This window comes from Humulus lupulus, chromosome 3 (assembly GCF_963169125.1).
Source record: "Humulus lupulus chromosome 3, drHumLupu1.1, whole genome shotgun sequence".
NCBI classification, from domain to species: Eukaryota; Viridiplantae; Streptophyta; class Magnoliopsida; order Rosales; family Cannabaceae; genus Humulus; species Humulus lupulus.
The window spans coordinates 223,259,001-223,278,107 of NC_084795.1; the positions used below are offsets into that span (position 1 = coordinate 223,259,001).

At 34.3% G+C, this 19,107-nt stretch overlaps 1 non-coding gene across 1 annotated transcript; it reads left to right on the forward strand.

Moving 5' to 3' along the window:
• The first annotated feature begins 10,725 nt into the window (after positions 1 to 10,725).
• LOC133827735 (small nucleolar RNA R71) lies at positions 10,726 to 10,832 on the forward strand. The gene has a single exon (XR_009890386.1). It is a non-coding gene; the product is annotated as a small nucleolar RNA R71 (small nucleolar RNA).
• Positions 10,833 to 19,107: the final 8,275 nt, after the last annotated feature.

Here is a 19,107-nt window from a genome sequence, read left to right on the forward strand (position 1 = left end):
AAAAGGTTATTAACCTTTATATATATAAAAAAAATATATGATCACATATATAAAATAAGTGGTGGCCGGCCATGTGAAGGAGTTAATAGGGTTGGCCAAAAAAAAAATTAATTTAATCCCAATTTAAATATAAGGGTTAAGGCATCAAGTGGATGGTAAAAACACTCAAGTGTTTAGATTTTTTTTTTTTAGTTGATATGCTCTTCTAACCCTCCCCAACCGACCCCACTCGCCCTCACTTTCACTTTCATCTTTTTTGAAAACTCTCTCTCAAGTTTTCTCTCCATCTTCAACCTCAAGAACACTAAGAAGGCTTGGAAGCATTAAGCTTTGGTCTAGGAAGGGTTTCCCTAAGGTAAAGTTTCAAAAAAACTTGACTTTGTAAAGTTTTTAACCATAGGTCTTTCAATAGCTAACTGTCTATGTTGTTGGGGGGAGTTAGTTAAGGTATTGAAAGAGTTCTGAAGGACTCAAAGCTAGTACGAACATCAAAAACCTAGAGAAAGAACAACAAGAGGTAAAAAGTTTACTTTTTATGTTTGTTATTGTATGGTTTTTATTTTTAAGCATTATTTTGTATATTTAATGCTTAAAGTTTCTTATTGGTGATGTAATAAGGCTATGGTAGTTGCTCAATAATTTTTATGATGCTTGTGTGTTGATTTTTGAAAATAGGGACCAAAATACCCAAGGATTTTGGTGAGAACCCTAAAACAAAATACAAGTTTTGAGCTGTGACTTCCAAGGGGTCAAGCATCCACTGTATATTGATTTTGTAAAATTTAATTGTACTGTGATGTTGTTGAGATTGAGTACATAAAATTGAGCTTTTGAAACACTAAAAAAATGTTTAAAAATGAGTGAGTTATGCTATTTCAAAGTTTAGGTAAAAAAAACAATTTTTTCGTATTCTTAATTTCGGGACCAAGTTTGGACAGCCACTGTATAGGGAAAATGAACCCATTTTTTTCTAGAATTTGGTGGACATAATCTTGGCATAACCTAGTATTCTACTATAAAATTTGGTAACAAAATAATAAATGGTTTGAAAGTTATTAAGTGCCAAAGTTTGGAAAAATTAAGGACTTGAAAATAAGGTCATTTTTACCTCATTGTTGGAAAATAATTTCACCAATCAAAAATGCTCCTTTTGACCTAAGATTTTACAAAGACCTAAATGGCATACCAAAAATATAATTGGAAAATTTTTGTAACAATTGGGTAAGTAAATTTCAAGTTATGACCTAACAAAGTATGTAGTTAAAAATGTGAAAAATGGGGTTTTCACACTTAGTGTAAAAATGAGATTTTGGAACTGAAGGTAAAAAGTAAATTTTTCTTATTGCAAGATAAAAACTTGGTAAGTCTTGAAAATATATATTGACCTAAAATACCACTTTGAGTTTAGTGAGAATTATTTTTATTAAAGAATTTTTATTCTTTCTAAAAATAAAAGAATTAATTTATTAATAAGTTAATAAATTAAAAGATGGTTTATAACCCTACATTTTGAGAAAATAATAAAGTGAATTATTTTTCTTGTAAGTAAACTTGATTAATTGACTTTGGAAAATTAACTAGTGAAGATGAGAAATTTTTAACGGTTTTCCTAATTAAGATAAATTAGGCTATTTTCTTAAAACGGTTTTTCGAGATTAAAACCTTAAGAAAAAAAAGAAAATTAAGAGTTTATTTTCTTGAAAAATAATTAAGGAATTTAATTAGTATTTTCTTGATATAATATCGGCTAAAATCTTCCATATATTTAACCAACTTGTTGAAAGTACAGGTTAATAGCGATACTTTTAAAGAATAAGATTTTTAGCGGATTGTGGGAAAATACTATTATGATACCCGAGCCTAGGTATCGAGACCATAAGATAAGTCTCCCCAAGACTTAGGATAAAGAAACGGGCCAACAACCTTCTGATGTACCAGTTGTGTGCAAGTTTCCCAACGTATTTCCTGAAGATCTCCCAGGGATTCCACCAGACCGAGAGAACGTGTTTGAGATAGAGCTAATTCTGGGAACTGCGCCAATCTCAAAGACTCCTTACAGGATGTCACCAACTGAACTCAAGGAGTTGCAATCTCAACTGCAAGAGTTACTAGACAATAAGTTCAAAAGGCCAAGCCATTCTCCGTGGGGAACCCCGATCTTATTCGTGAAGAAGAAAGACGGCTCGATGATAATGTGCATTGACTATCGGGAGCAGAACAAAGTAACGATCAAGAACTGATATCCATTTCCCAGGATTGACGATCTCTTCGATCAACTACAAAGAGCGTCAATATTTTCCAAAATAGACCTGCGATCAAGCTATCATCAGCTCAAGGTTAAGGAGACAGATATACCAAAGACGACCTTCAGAATGCACTATGGTCACTACAAGTTCTTAGTGATGTCCTTTGGACTAACCAATATGCCTGCAGCATTCATGGATCTTATGAATCGCATTTTTCGTGAGTATTTGGATAAGTTCATCATCGTTCTCATTGACGATATTCTAATAAACTCAAAAATCCACGAAAAGCATGCAACGCATATGGGACTAATCCTCCAGTGTCTGTGAGATGAAAAGCTTTACACTAAGTTTTCGAAGTGCGAATTCTGACTAGAGAAAGTTAGTTTTCTGGGGCATATAGTGTTGAGAGATGGAATTTCGGTAGATCCTACCAAGATAGAAGTTGTTAAGTAGTGGAAACCTCCAAAAATGCTCATAAGGTTAGAAGTTTTCTTGGGTTAGTGGGATATTACCAGCAATTTGTGGAAGAATTTTCCAAAATAGCTGCACCAATGACTACCCTCACCCGCAAAAACATCAAGTATGAATGGACTGATAAGTGTGAGAAGAGTTTTTAGGAGCTGAAAACAAGATTGACGACTGCCCCATTGCTGACAATCCCTAATGGCACAGAGGGATATACTATTTATAGTGATGCTTCAGGCCAAGGATTGGGAGAAGTGCTGATGCAGCACGGAAAAGTTATTTCTTATGCTTCTCGACAGCTAAAGAATTACGAGAAGAACTATCCCACTCATGATCTGAAGCTGGCAGCAGTAGTATTTGCATTGAAAATTTGGAGGCACTACCTTTATGGGATACACTGTGACATCTACACTGGTCACAAAAGCCTGAAGTATTTATTCACTTAGAAGGAATTGAATATGAGACAACGTCGATGGTTGGAGCTATTCAACGACTACGACTATGACATTCTGTACCACCCAAGAAAAGCAAACAAGGTGGCTGATGGACCCAAAACGGGTATGTTTAAATATTTATACTCGCAAGCGCACGAATCGTATTTATAGAATAGCTTTCGTGTAAGCACGAGGTCGAACCCAATGGAGTTGTCTAAAATCAAAAAGAAAACTATTTTAAATCAAAAGTAATAAATTCTAACCTAGTTCCAAAGATTGATGAGTTTTAATATTATGAACATAAAATAAAAGATTGAAAAATAAAGCTATTTAAGAGAATGAAAATAAACCAATAATGATTTGACAATAGGTGTTAAAAGAAAAGATTATTAAGATACTAGAATCCACAAAATGTAAGTTTAATAATATTTATTAGTATATTGATTCCCAAGTTTTAGTGATAGTTAAAATAATTTAAACTATCATTTTCCAAAAAGATTTATAATTTTAAACACAAATTTCTTATAAAAAGATAGGATTTTTCTTCACTTTTTAAAATTATAATTTCAAAGCATTTAGTGTAAATCAATCTAATGAAATAACAAATAAATCAATGAACATTATTTATAAGGCAAAACATAATATTTTTGTTCTAAGCATGGATGTGTACAATTTAATGACACATCTTACACAAAGAATATTATGTTTATGCACTAATGAAGAACAAAGTGTAAATATGTTCTAACAATCTAAAATACAAGATATTTAAGATGAAAGAAATATATGTAGAAGAAAAATCCATAAACTTTGTTGTATTACAAGGGAAATCAACATACAACATAAATATTACCTAGTTACAAGTTGCTTCATCATGATCTTAATAATCTTATGAAAAAGATTAGAAGCACATAACTAGAGTAGAAATTACAAAATAAATGACATACATACTTGCAAAATGCTCTTGAAAAACCCAAATGGAAGAGAGAATGGTAGAGAGAAAATGAGAGAAAAAGATGGTAACCAAAACATTAAGCACCCCAAAATGGTCTTCAAAACTCTTATTTATAGCCAAAATGAGATTATTAAAATAATCAATTTAAATTTAGTAAATTGATTAAATTAATAATAATATGGTAAATAGGGGTAAATTGTAGGAGTGATGATGATTTTGGGGTAAAAAGTGTGTAGAAATGGGTAAAAAGGTGGCATTTTAGACAAGGGGACAATAAGCAAATTTATGGGCTCAAGAGGTGTTTGTACGGCAGTGACAGGCGGCTGGGAGGTTTGGGGCCTGCTGGGCGAGTTGGGGACCTGGGCCGGTTGGGCTGAAGAGTCAGCTATTGGGCCATGCTAGCTGATGAGGAGGAAGGCCCACGTTTGGGCTTGGAAGAGCTTGCTGGGCATGATTTGGGCCTGGCTTCATATATGCGGCTGGGCATTGCCTTGGCGTGAAGGAGAGCTGATGAAGAGATGGCTTGGGACTTGGTGGCATCAGGTGTGAAGTGTTGCTGAATGGATGACAGCTGGCGTTGAGGACTGAAGCTTGCCGAAGGAGAGATGGAGAAGTTGATGGCTGAGAGGCATGCTTCTTGGTACTGTAGCAGGCGGGCCAAATGTGGCAGGGAGGAAATGGGCCGACTGGGTGTGAGGCTTCGGGCCTGAGAGGCCCAATCCGTGGGGCTGAAGTGAGATGGCTTTTTGCCACAATTTGCTATTTTCTCTTCATAAATGCCACTTTTATTTCATTTTCTCTTCTTTTTCAAGCATACAACATAATTCCTACAAGATGAAAATAAATTAAATAACAATCAAATATTTTCAATTATAAATAAATCATATTAATTATTTGAAAATATTGATTATAACTTAATTTAATATAGCATTTAAGTTCAAAAGAATTACACTTTTAACTTCTAACTTAACAATACAAATTTCATATAATTAAATTACAACATATTATAATAAAATATCTATAAAAACATATAAAAATATATAAAATCAAAATAAACCTAATAAATTCAAAATTACTTAAAAACTTAATAAATCAATTAAAAACTCAAGAATTAAGCAACAATTAGCACTTAAAAAGTGGTAAAATAACTCTATTTTGTAGAGTTATCACACCCCAAAACTTAAAGTTTTGCTAGTCCTCAAGCAAAAGAAAAATTAAAATACACATATTATTTTTTTTTATTGGTGATATAAAAATGATTTTCTCAAAAATTGCACAATGAAAATAACTCTCATAAATTATTATGAATAAAAGTTAAGCTTATGTAATTAATTAAATTGTCAATTTTGCTTTAAGAAAATAGGTTTTCATTGAAATTAAATTATTTTTCACTTAAACTTATAGAAAATAAGAGTGCTTATGAAAAATGTAATTTTTGTTACAAGCAAAATTGACCCTATAATTAAAAACAAAGCTTAAAAATTATTCATATTTTTAAGAGAATTAATTTCAAACTCAATCAAAATTTTTATCATTGAAAATGAAAAATATCACCAAAATTTTTTTTTTTTTAAATATATATTTTTTTTTTTAATTTTTATGCAAATTAACAAAACAACATAAAAATAATAATTTTTTTTTTTCAAACAAACATAAATAAAACACAAAACAAACACAATAAAACTCGATACCCCAAAACTTAATTTAAGCATTGTCCTCAATGTGTCAAAATATAAATATAAATTAAAATTGACAAGAGTGTAAAGTTTAGAATGGTCGTACCTCGATATTGTGCATTGCGAAGAGAGAACAAGATACAACTAACACAAATTAAATCACACATAAAACAACAATACAAATAAAACACAAGTTATCAAGATCACACAGGAATCAAAGAGCATGGTAAACAGGGTCCTCAAGGAGTATCTCATCCACTTCATCAGTTTTTTATTCTAAAAATGGTTTTAATTTTTGTCCATTAACTTTAAATATATCACCATTTTTAGGATTTTCAATTTCAATAGCTCCATGTGGAAAAACAATACGAACAATGTAAGGACCGGACCACCTAGAGCGTAACTTTCCTAGGAATAAATGCAAACGAGAGTTGTATAAAAGGACTTTCTGGCCTGGAGAAAAATCTTTTCTCAAAATTTTTTTGTCATGGTAAAATTTCATACGATCCTTATATTTTTTTGAATAGTCATAAGCATCATTCCTAATTTCGTCTAGTTCATTTAGTTGAAGCTTTCGTTTCTCACCTGCTTTGTCTAAAGAAAAGTTTAACTGCTTAATTGCCCAAAAGGCTCTATGTTCTAACTCAACAGGTAAGTGGCACGCCTTCCCATACACAAGTCTGTAGGATGACATGCCAATGGGTGTTTTGTACGCGGTACGATATGCCCATAATGCATCAGTGAGTCTTAAGGACCAATCTTTCCTAGTTGGATTCACAGTTTTTTCTAAAATGTGCTTAACTTCCCTATTAGACACTTCAACTTGACCACTAGTTTGTGGGTGATATGGTGTTGAGACTTTATGCGTAATGCCATATTGTTTCATCAAATGTTCAAATGGCCTATTACAAAAGTGTGTACCGTTATCACTAATTATAGCACGTGGTGAACCAAAACGGGAAAATATATTTTCTTTCAAAAAACGAAGCACAACTTTGTGGTCATTAGTGTGGCATGCAATAGCTTCAACCCATTTAGATACATAATCGACTCCAACAAGAATATAAAGATTACCAAAAGAGTTAGGAAATGGTCCCATAAAATCAATGCCCCAAACATCAAATATGTCAATAATAAGGATAGGATTTAAAGGCATCATATTTCTTTTAGTTAAACTTCCTAACTTTTGGCAACGTTCACAAGCTTTACAATAAACATATGTATCATGAAAGATAGTAGGCCAATAAAAACCACATTGTAAAACTTTAGCAGCTGTTTTCTTACCACTAAAATGTCCTCCACATGCATGATCATGACAGAAAGATATGATTTTAGATTGATCACAGTTTGGAATGCATCTTCTAATTATTTGATCAGGGCAGTATTTAAACAAGTAAGGATCATCCCAAATAAAGTTTTTCACCTCAGAATAAAATTTAGATTTATCATGCTTAGACCAATGAGATGGTATTTCTTTAGTGACCAAATAATTAACAATATCAGCATACCAAGGCAATGAAGAAATATGCATCAATTGCTCATCAGGAAAAGTTTCAGTGATAGGAATGGAATCATGTATAGTTTCAACAACTAGTCTAGATAAATGATCAGCAACAACATTTTCAGATCCTTTTTTATCACGTATTTCTAAGTCGAATTCTTGTAAAAGCAGGATCCAACGGATCAAACGAGACTTAGCATCTTTTTTTGATAAGAGATATTTTAATGCAGCATGATCAGAGTAGACAATAATTTTAGACCCTAACAGATAAGATCTAAATTTCTCTAATGCAAAAACAACAGCAAGCAATTCTTTTTCGGTTGTGGAGTAATTTAATTGAGCATCATTTAAAGTTTTGCTAGCATAGTAAATTACATGAGGTATTTTTTCAAGTCTTTGTCCTAAGACAGCACCTATAGCATAATCAGAAGCATCACACATTATTTCAAAAGGTATTTTCCAATCAGGAGGTCGAATAATGGGTGCAGTAGTCAACAAATTTTTTAATTTTTCAAAGGTAACATGGCAATTATTATCAAAGACAAAAGCATTTTCTTTTCCAAGTAAATGGCCTAAAGGCCGAGAAATTTTGCTAAAGTCTTTTATAAATCTTCTATAAAAACCGGCATGGCCTAAAAATGATCTAATTTCTTTCACAGTTTTAGGTGGGGGAAGTTTTGAAATAAGATCAACTTTAGTTTTATCAACTTCTATTCCATCAGATGAGATTACATGACCTAAAACAATTCTTTTTTTAACCATAAAATGACATTTTTCCCAGTTAAGCACCAGGTTTTTCTCTTTGCAACGAATTAAAACAAGTGAAAGATGATGCAGACATTCATCAAAGGAAGAACCAAACACAAAAAAATCATCCATAAATACTTCAAGAAACCTTTCAACCATGTCAGAAAAAATCAAAATCATACACCTTTGAAAAGTCGCAGGTGCGTTGCATAATCCAAAAGGCATGCGACGATAGGCAAAAGTCCCAAAAGGGCATGTAAATGTAGTATTTTCTTGATCTTCTGGGGCAATGGGGATTTGGTTATATCCCGAATACCCATCAAGAAAACAATAATATGCATGGCCAGCTAATCGTTCAAGCATTTGATCAATAAAAGGTAATGGAAAATGGTCTTTTCTAGTAACATTATTCAACTTTCTATAATCTATGCACACTCTCCACCCCGTTTGTACTCTAGTAGGGATTAATTCATTTTTCTCATTTTCAACAACTGTGATCCCAGACTTCTTAGGCACAACTTGAACTGGACTAACCCATTGACTATCGGAAATAGGGTAAATGATACCTACGTCTAACAATTTTATGACCTCTTCTCTAACTACTTCTTTCATATTTGGATTTAATCTTCTTTGACATTCCCGAGAGGTTTTAGCATTCTCTTCTAGATGGATTCTATGCATACATATGGATGGGCTAATTCCTTTAATGTCTCCAATGGTCCAACCTATGGCTTCTTTATGTTTTTTAAGGACATCAAACAACTTATCTTCTTGTTCTTTATCTAAAGTGAATGCTATGATAACAGGTAAGGTTTCAGACTCTCCTAGAAAAGCATATTTTAAATTTTCTGGTAAAGGTTTAAGGTCTAACTTTGGAGACTCAGAAATTGATTGAACGTGATCTAAGGGTGAAAAATGTTCAACTTTGGTTTCATGTAAGGGTATAGGCTCTAGCAAAGCATTCACATCATCATTAAAGTCATCAACATGCAAGTTCATACCAAAGTATTTTTCACAAAAGTCAAGTAAGTCATTTCCATCATCTTCACATATACTATCTATCATGTTAACTTCATGCACTTCTTCACACTCAACAGATTTAACCACATTAAATACATTCAATTCAACAGTCATATTTCCAAAAGATAATTTCAAAACACCATTACGACAATTTATGATTGCATTAGATGTAGCTAAGAATGGTCTACCTAAAATGATAGGAATTTGAGCATGCATATTTTCCACAGGATGAGTATCAAGAACAATGAAGTCAACAGGAAAATAAAATTTATCAACTTTTATCAAAACATCCTCTATAATGCCTCTAGGAATTTTCACAGAACAATCGGCTAATTGAAGAGTTATAGAGGTAGGTTTTAGCTCACCAAGACCAAGTTGCTTATAAACAGAATAAGGCAATAAATTCACACTAGCACCCAAATCAAGTAAAGCTTTGTTAATAAAATGATCACCAATAATGCATGAAATTGTGGGACACCCAGGATCTTTATATTTAACAAGACTCTTATATTGAATAATGGAACTAGCTTGTTCAGTTAAAAACGCCTTTTTAGGAACATTAGTGTTTCTTTTAACAGTACAAAGATCCTTTAAAAATTTGGAGTAGGCAGGAATTTGTTTAATGACATCTAAGAAAGGGATGTTGATACTAACTTGTTTAAAAACTTCTAAGATGTCATTATATTGGCCGCCTTTTTTAATTGGAAGCAATCTTTGTGGGAATGGGGCTTTTGGAATGAAAAGATGGATTGGAATTTCTTTGTTTGATGAGTCATTGAGATTAGAACTAGAAGGCTGACTCTTTTCTTTTTCTTTTTCGTTTTCAACCTCAGGTATGTAATCGGGTTTGACAATTTTCTTTCCAGACCTAAGAGTTGAAATTGATTTGACTTCTCCATTATGACTAGACTTTCCAATCTCATATTGACCTTTTGGATTAGGGATAGGTTGACTAGGGAATGTCCCTTTTTCTCTATCAGCTAAAGCAGTGGCGAGTTGTCCTACTTGTGTCTCGAGTTTGGTAATAGATTGAGATTGATTTTGTAGGATTTGTTGGGTGGATTGCATAAATTGTTGTAAAGTATCTTCTAAGGAGGGTTTTCTTTGTTGCGGATATGGTTGATTTTGTGGGGCATGAGCTTGGTTTTGTGTGTTGTATTGGTGCCCTTGATTCATTTGGGGTTGGTTTTGTCTCCATGAAAAGTTCGGATGGTTTCTCCAATTTGGATTGTAGGTGGATGAAAATGGGCTATCATTTGGTTTCCCATAAGAATGAAGAGCATTGGCCTCCTCAGAAAAGGCTTCTTGGTTGGAAGGACATGATTGGGCATTATGGCAAGGACTAGAACATATAGAACATACATCTTTTCTTGGTTGTATTGGAGAGTTTATAGTTTGGCTTATGGCTAAAGCTTCTACTTTTCTTGCTAATTTATCTAAAGATGTTCTTAAGTCTACTTCTTCTTTTACTTCATACCTTCCTCCTCTTTTTGGTGAATTAGTTGACCTAAACCTAGGATCAAAATAATTCCATTGTTGTGAATTGACAGATAAATCTTCAAGGGCGTCCCACGCCTCTTGTCCTTGAAATTTTAAAAAATTTCCAGTATGCATAGATTGAATCATTTGACGATTAGAGGGAGTCAAACCATCATAAAAATATTTTACAAGTCTCCATTTTTCAAAACCATGATGAGGACATTTTAATAATAAATCTTTAAATCTTTCCCAACATTCATAAAACTCTTCATTATCTTTTTGAAAAAACTCGGAGATTTCTCTCCTTAGACTATCAGTTTTAGACATAGGAAAAAATTTCAGTAAGAATTTATTATAAAGTTGATCCCATGTAGTTATAGACCCCGTGGGAAGGGAATTTAACCAAGCTTTTGATTTATCTTTTAATGAAAAAGGGAACAATCTTAGTTTGACCGACTCATCAGAAAAATTTTGAAATTTAAATGTTGAGCAAATTTCTAAGAAATCTTTGACATGCATGTAAGGATCCTCTCTATCTAACCCATAAAAAGATGGCAATAATTGAATGATTGCTGGTTTAAGCTCAAAATGAGTAGCAGAAGTAGTAGGTAAAACAATGCATGAAGGAGCATTAGATGAAATAGGTGCAAAATATTCAAGCAAAGTTTTTTCAGGCACAACATTTTCATCAACAGGATTAGCAATAGGTTCCATGATGCTCAAATTTTTACTAACACTTTCAATTTCAAACAAAGATAAACGTCTTTTTACTAATCGTTTTTTAGAGTTACGTTCCCAATGATGCATACAATTTTCACAAACAAGGTAACAAGGATAATCTCAAACAAGCAATTTTCTGATGTGGAAGATCAGTTAAAACCGCAACCACAGAGCATACTTAGAATTTTTAGAGATTTCACAACAATAATTCTTATGGTTTACTTGTCCCCAGGCCAATTTGATTCCACTTACTCGCGCACTACTAAAAACTCCCCGAGGTTAATTAGTAGAGGCGGATGGGAATTTTGTTCAAATTTCCTTTAAGCAAAAATTGCTTATGGTGAAAGGACAAGATTTAGGTTTCTCTCTTTTTTTTTTCAAGTATTTTTCACAATGTTACACTAAAATATTAAAGAAGACAAAGAAAAATAAGGCAAAAATTAAATAAGACTAAAATTTAGGCAAGAGTAGGGAGGCATAGCATGCCATCAACCATAACAAAATTAAGGTAAAAACTAGGAGGCACAAGTGCCATCAACTCAAACATAAGATAGAGGTCTAGGAGGCAAAATTGCCATCAACTAGTAATTTGCGGAAATTAAATAAAATAAAAATTACAACAAGATAAATAAAGAAAATTACAACAAATGTTAGGAGGCACAAGTGCCGTCAACTAACAAAGATATAAAAGAAATGAAAATACAACAAAATTATAACAAAATTAGGAGGCACAAGTGCCGTCACTAAAAAAAACAATAAATATAGAAATATAAGTATATTTTTTTTATGGGTGGTTGAACCGTCCCAAATTTCTTTTTATCTTTTTTTTTTTTTTAGTTTTTTATAGATATATATATTTTTTAGTTTTTTTTTTTAAGTGCAAAAATTAGAATAACTAGTAGAAGAATTTACTAACCTTGAGATAATTTTCGTTTCTTTTTTCTTGCAACTCCCCGGCAACGGCGCCAAAAACTTGATGGACCCAAAACGGGTATGTTTAAATATTTATACTCGCAAGCGCACGAATCGTATTTATAGAATAGCTTTCGTGTAAGCACGAGGTCGAACCCAAAGGAGTTGTCTAAAATCAAAAAGAAAACTATTTTAAATCAAAAGTAATAAATTCTAACCTAGTTCCAAAGATTGATGAGTTTTAATATTATGAACATAAAATAAAAGATTGAAAAATAAAGCTATTTAAGAGAATGAAAATAAACCAATAATGATTTGACAATAGGTGTTAAAAGAAAAGATTATTAAGATACTAGAATCCACAAAATGTAAGTTTAATAATATTTATTAGTATATTGATTCCCAAGTTTTAGTGATAGTTAAAATAATTTAAACTATCATTTTCCAAAAAGATTTATAATTTTAAACACAAATTTCTTATAAAAAGATAGGATTTTTCTTCACTTTTTAAAATTATAATTTCAAAGCATTTAGTGTAAATCAATCTAATGAAATAACAAATAAATCAATGAACATTATTTATAAGGCAAAACATAATATTTTTGTTCTAAGCATGGATGTGTACAATTTAATGACACATCTTACACAAAGAATATTATGTTTATGCACTAATGAAGAACAAAGTGTAAATATGTTCTAACAATCTAAAATACAAGATATTTAAGATGAAAGAAATATATGTAGAAGAAAAATCTATAAACTTTGTTGTATTACAAGGGAAATCAACATACAACATAAATATTACCTAGTTACAAGTTGTTTCATCATGATCTTAATAATCTTATGAAAAAGATTAGAAGCACATAACTAGAGTAGAAATTACAAAATAAATGACATACATACTTGCAAAATGCTCTTGAAAAACCCAAATGGAAGAGAGAATGGTAGAGAGAAAATGAGAGAAAAAGATGGTAACCAAAACATTAAGCACCCCAAAATGGTCTTCAAAACTCTTATTTATAGCCAAAATGAGATTATTAAAATAATCAATTTAAATTTAGTAAATTGATTAAATTAATAATAATATGGTAAATAGGGGTAAATTGTAGGAGTGATGATGATTTTGGGGTAAAAAGTGTGTAGAAATGGGTAAAAAGGTGGCATTTTAGACAAGGGGACAATAAGCAAATTTATGGGCTCAAGAGGTGTTTGTACGGCAGTGACAGGCGGCTGGGAGGTTTGGGGCCTGCTGGGCGAGTTGGGGACCTGGGCCGGTTGGGCTGAAGAGTCAGCTATTGGGCCATGCTAGCTGATGAGGAGGAAGGCCCACGTTTGGGCTTGGAAGAGCTTGCTGGGCATGATTTGGGCCTGGCTTCATATATGCGGCTAGGCATTGCCTTGGCGTGAAGGAGAGCTGATGAAGAGATGGCTTGGGACTTGGTGGCATCAGGTGTGAAGTGTTGCTGAATGGATGACAACTGGCGTTGAGGACTGAAGCTTGCCGAAGGAGAGATGGAGAAGTTGATGGCTGAGAGGCATGCTTCTTGGTACTGTAGCAGGCGGGCCAAATGTGGCAGGGAGGAAATGGGCCGACTGGGTGTGAGGCTTCGGGCCTGAGAGGCCCAATCCGTGGGGCTGAAGTGAGATGGCTTTTTGCCACAATTTGCTATTTTCTCTTCATAAATGCTACTTTTATTTCCTTTTCTCTTCTTTTTCAAGCATACAACATAATTCCTACAAGATGAAAATAAATTAAATAACAATCAAATATTTTCAATTATAAATAAATCATATTAATTATTTGAAAATATTGATTATAACTTAATTTAATATAGCATTTAAGTTCAAAAGAATTACACTTTTAACTTCTAACTTAACAATACAAATTTCATATAATTAAATTACAACATATTATAATAAAATATCTATAAAAACATATAAAAATATATAAAATCAAAATAAACCTAATAAATTCAAAATTACTTAAAAACTTAATAAATCAATTAAAAACTCAAGAATTAAGCAACAATTAGCACTTAAAAAGTGGTAAAATAACTCTATTTTGTAGAGTTATCAGTGGCAGATGCATTGAGTCAATAGCCAAGTGCTTACGTGATGACAGGGAAAGAGATTTCATCGTAGTTACGAGCCGACCTTGCTACCTTAAATTTAGAGATAGTAGTCGGTCAATTGGCTAACCTTTCTTTCGAGCTTACCATTATGGAAGTTATAAAAGGCGAGCAGTTAGTCGATCCTTGGGTTCAAGGATTGATGTACGAAGTGCGGAATGAGGAGCAACCAGGATTCCATATCTCCAAAGATGGAGTATTGGGGTTCAAGGGCAAAATATGTGTTCTGGACGATGACGAGATCAAGAAGTAGATCTTTTTCGAGGGACATAATGCTCCTTATGCCATGCATCTGGGTACCACAAAAATGTACCAAGACTTGAAGAAGTATTTTTGGTGGCCTGGGATGAAAAAGGAGACGGTAAAATATGTGGCACACTGCTTGACTTGTCAGCAGACAAAGGCCGAGCATCAACGGCCAGCCGAATTGTTACAGCCAATAGAAACTCCAGAATGGAAGTGGGAAATGGTCATTATGGACTTTGTCACAGGTAATTTGGATTATCATAGAAAGGCTAACTAAGTCTGCTCATTTCTTGCCCATCAAGGTAACTTATGGGGCACATAAGTTAGCATATATTTACGTTGCAGAAATAATGAGACTGCATGGTGTACCCAACTCCATCGTATCAGATCACGACAGATGTTTTACCTTGACAATCTGGAATAGAATCCAAACGAGGTTGGGTACTAAACTGAAGTTCAGCACTTCTTTCCACCCGCAAACAGACAGTTAACGCGAACGAACAATTCAGACCCTGGAAGATATGCTAAGAGCCTGCTTGCTTGACTTTCAAGGGTCATGGAATGAGAAGCTTCCACTGATAGAGTTCGCTTACAATAATAGCTATCATGATTCAATCAAGATGGCTCTGTATGAGGCTTTGTACGGAAGGAAATGTCGATCACATATTCATTGGCACGAGACCGGTGAAAGAAAGTTTCTTGGATCGGATGAGGTTGATCAGATTACCGAGGACATCCAACAAATAAGGCAACGCTTGCAAACTTCGGTTGATCGACAATGCAAATATGCCGACCGACGTAGGAGACCCCTGGTGTTTGAGGTTGGTGATAATGTGTTGCTGAAGGTAGCTCCGCTACGAGGGGCTATGCGTTTCAGGAAGAAAGGAAAGCTTAGCCCAAGGTTCATTGGACCTTTCGAAATCATAAAGAAGATCAGGGAAGTAGCCTATCGTTTAGCTCTTCCACCCGCCCTGTCTAAGGTGCATGACGTGTTTCATGTATCCTTGTTGAGAAAATACATGCGAGATCTGTCGTGTAACGACCCCAAATTCGCTAATGAGGCTTAAGGGCCTTGATTAGTGTGACAGGAGTGCATTACTGGATTAAATGTGATTTAAATGTGTAATTATATGATTAATAATGTTTGCATGATAATATGATATACGTTTGTGATAAATGTGAGAACCACATTATTATGTGGGTAGGTTTGCAGAGCACGACTCGAGGCGATCCTAGGGCTAGTTAGCAGGGAAAAGTCACAACAGGGCTTAACAGCTGACTTTGGATAAGTCAGGGGTATCTTAAGTATCGGGTAGTTATTTAGACTATCGGGTTATGAAAATAAATATATGGAGATATATTTGAGGTTAGGAAGTCTAGGCGGGAATATTGGGGGATTTTACCATTTTGCCCTAGGGGACGGTTCTGGCACCCCGAGCCTTGGGAATTAACTTAACAAATAAGACAAACTTAAGGAAACCCTTAGAAGGAAAAAAATAAACCGACTCTTTACAGCCTTTACTCTTTATTCTCTCTCAAGGAAAAACAAGCAAATGGAACACTGAAATCTAAAGGGGAACAAGCTGGGAATATCTGAGTATTGAAGCTGGATTTTGAGGCTTAGTTCAAGATTTATTCAGGGGAATCAAATCAAGGTTAAGGTAAGGATTTAAACCATGTGTTTTCTGAGGTTTAACCTTGAGTTTCAGCTGGTTATTGAGGATATTGTCCAATTGATGTTTAGGGTGGAACTTGAGCTGGAAAACAGTGGGAATCGGCTGGGTTTTTGGTTAGAGGAAGGACTCCATTAACAAGGTAAGCTTAAATTTATGAATTAGTGGTTTGAGTTTGGGTTTTTGACTGATTAGTTTGAGTGGTTATGTTCTCAAAGTTTCAGCGATTAAGAGTGGGATTTCTATGAGTTTTGAGTTGAATTTTCTGTTGAATTGTGTGGCTTAAGTTGGTCTATAAGCTTTGGTAATGTTGGGTGTTGAAGTAGGGAGCTTAGGGGTGGTTTTGGCTGAAGTTTTGAGCTTTGAAATGGTGGGTTTTCTGGGCACGAAGGGAAGGGTCGCGACTCTGTTCTAGAGCACTGCAGCCCTAGGATGAAGAAAATCCAAGGAGGCTTGGCCAAGGGTGGGCGCCGCGGCGCATGTCTTTGCCCAGGGTGGTCCTTGGTTCTGTTTTGAGGCTAGGGCCGCGGCTAAGCTTCAAGGGTCGCAGCCCTTAGTTGTGTACTTGAACTTTTGAGGATTTTAGGCATGGGAATGTGGTCTAGTATGCTCGGGATTGGTTTCACCACCGTGCTTGGTGGAATTCGGATTCCCATAAGTTAGTTTTGTAACCGGAAACCTATATTTGAATATTAATGGAACCTTATACCTTGGTTGTGACTAGGTGATAAAAGCTTAGGCTTGGGAACGGATTATGCTTGAGGAGTGTCGCTCATAATCAATAACCGTAAAGACTAAAGGTAAGAAAACTGCACTTGGTTGAATATATGTGACGGGACTAAGGGTTCCCTACTGTTAATGCTTGAAATGATGGTATTATGCCATGCAAGCTATTTAGTGAACCAACAGCCTAAGGGTGCCAAGGGTTACACTAGCGCATAGGGCGCGGCTCGGCCACTGGTAGCCGAGGACAGCTTATTATGCGCTGAGCTCGATTTAAGCGGGCCGGAGTCAGTGGGATAAACAGAGGGTGCGGCCTAAGTCGTCGGCCCTGATTATTATGTGATATAAGTGATTGATGTCTTGAATCTGAGTATATGTGCTGAATGTCTATTGTGAATTATTTGAAGAGAGTTCATGCTTGATGAATTAACTGTCTGATATCATTGATTGTGTTGTTTATGATGTTTTCTTGCTGGGCCTTGGCTCATGGGTGCTACGTGGTGCAGGTAAAGGCAAGGGTAGGTTGGATCAGCCTTGATTGGAGAGCTCAGCGAGTGGAATGTACATGGCCAGTTGCTCAGCTGCCACGGTTGAGGTTTAGGCAGGGACGCGAGACCCAAAGACTGTCTATTTTGCCTTAGTATGGCTAACGATTACTCATGTACCTTTGGGAGTCTGTAAACTTACTTTTAACCCTATTTCTTTTGGGATCCCATGTATGTAACAGTTTAATTATATAAAATGAGTCTTTTGTGACCAAAACCTTTTTAACCCTAGCTCTTACATGTTTAATTACACATTTTTAAGATAATGACTTGATTAGCGAGTCTTGCACCTTTATAAGTACACAGTGTAGCGGTCTTGGCTATCCAGGGCGTTACACCTCGCATGTACTCAGCTATGAGCAGCTAAGTATTGATCCTCAACTCGTCTATGAGGAGAAGACGGTGATGATTCTAGACCGAAAGGAAAAAGTGTAGAGGAACAAGACGGTGTCGTTGGTAAAGGTGCAGTGGTGTAACCATGGCACTAAAGAGGCAACCTGGGAAACAAAAGACAAGATGAGGGAACTTTATCCTCATTTGTTTTAAGTTTCGAGGACGAAACCTCTATAAATTGTAGGTATTGTAACGTCCTGCGTTTCGGGTACCTTGAAACGACTCGGGTCGAGATTGTTTTCCCCGAGTTAAGAATATTATTTTAAATAATATTATATTTTTTTGGAATTTATTTCCATGAGTTATTGCTAGCCAAATTATGACTTTTGTGTTTAAAAGTCAAGACAAGACTTTCGGGCTTGGACTGACACAAAAACCCTGTCGGGTAAAAATCTTGGAAAATAAAATGAAAAACTATGGAAAATATATTTTTGGCATAAAATACATTCATAAAAATTAAAGTTTGGTTAAAAATAATAAACCTAATGGAAAATAGAAATTTTAGGACATTTTGTGTTAAATGCTTAATTTTACCGAATTGGGGAATTTTATTCCATGAATGGACCTTAGATTAAAATTTATTGTGTGATTAATTAAATTAAATGTGAGAGACATTTAATTTAATTTTTATTTGTTAATTTTTATTTTTAAAACTTAATTAGAGTGAAAAATGTTATAGGAAGTCAAATTGGATTTTTCTTCTTAGGAAATATTTATTAACCTTTATATATATATATATATATGATCACATATATAAAATAAGTTGTGGCCAGCCATGTGAAGGAGTTAATGGGGTTGACCAAAAAAATTTTTAGTTTAATCCCAATTTAAATATAAGGGTTAAGGCATCAAGTGGATGGTAAAAACACTCAAGCGTTTAGATATATATTTTTTTAGTTGATATGCTCTTCTAACCCTCCCCAACCGACCCCACTCTCTCTCACTTTCACTTTCATCTTTTTTGAAAACACTCTCTCAAGTTTTCTCTCCATCTTCAACCTCAAGAACACTAAGTAGGCTTGGAAGCATTAAGCTTTGGTCTAGGAAGGGTTTCTCTAAGGTAAAGTTTCAAAAAAACTTGACTTTGTAAAGTTTTTAACCATAGGTCTTTCAATAGCTAACTATCTATGTTGTTGGGGGAAGTTGGTTAAGGTATTGAAAGAGTTTTCAAGGACTCAAAGCTAGTAGGAACATCAAAGACCTAGAGCAAGAACAACAAGAGGTAAAAAGTTTACTTTTTATGGTT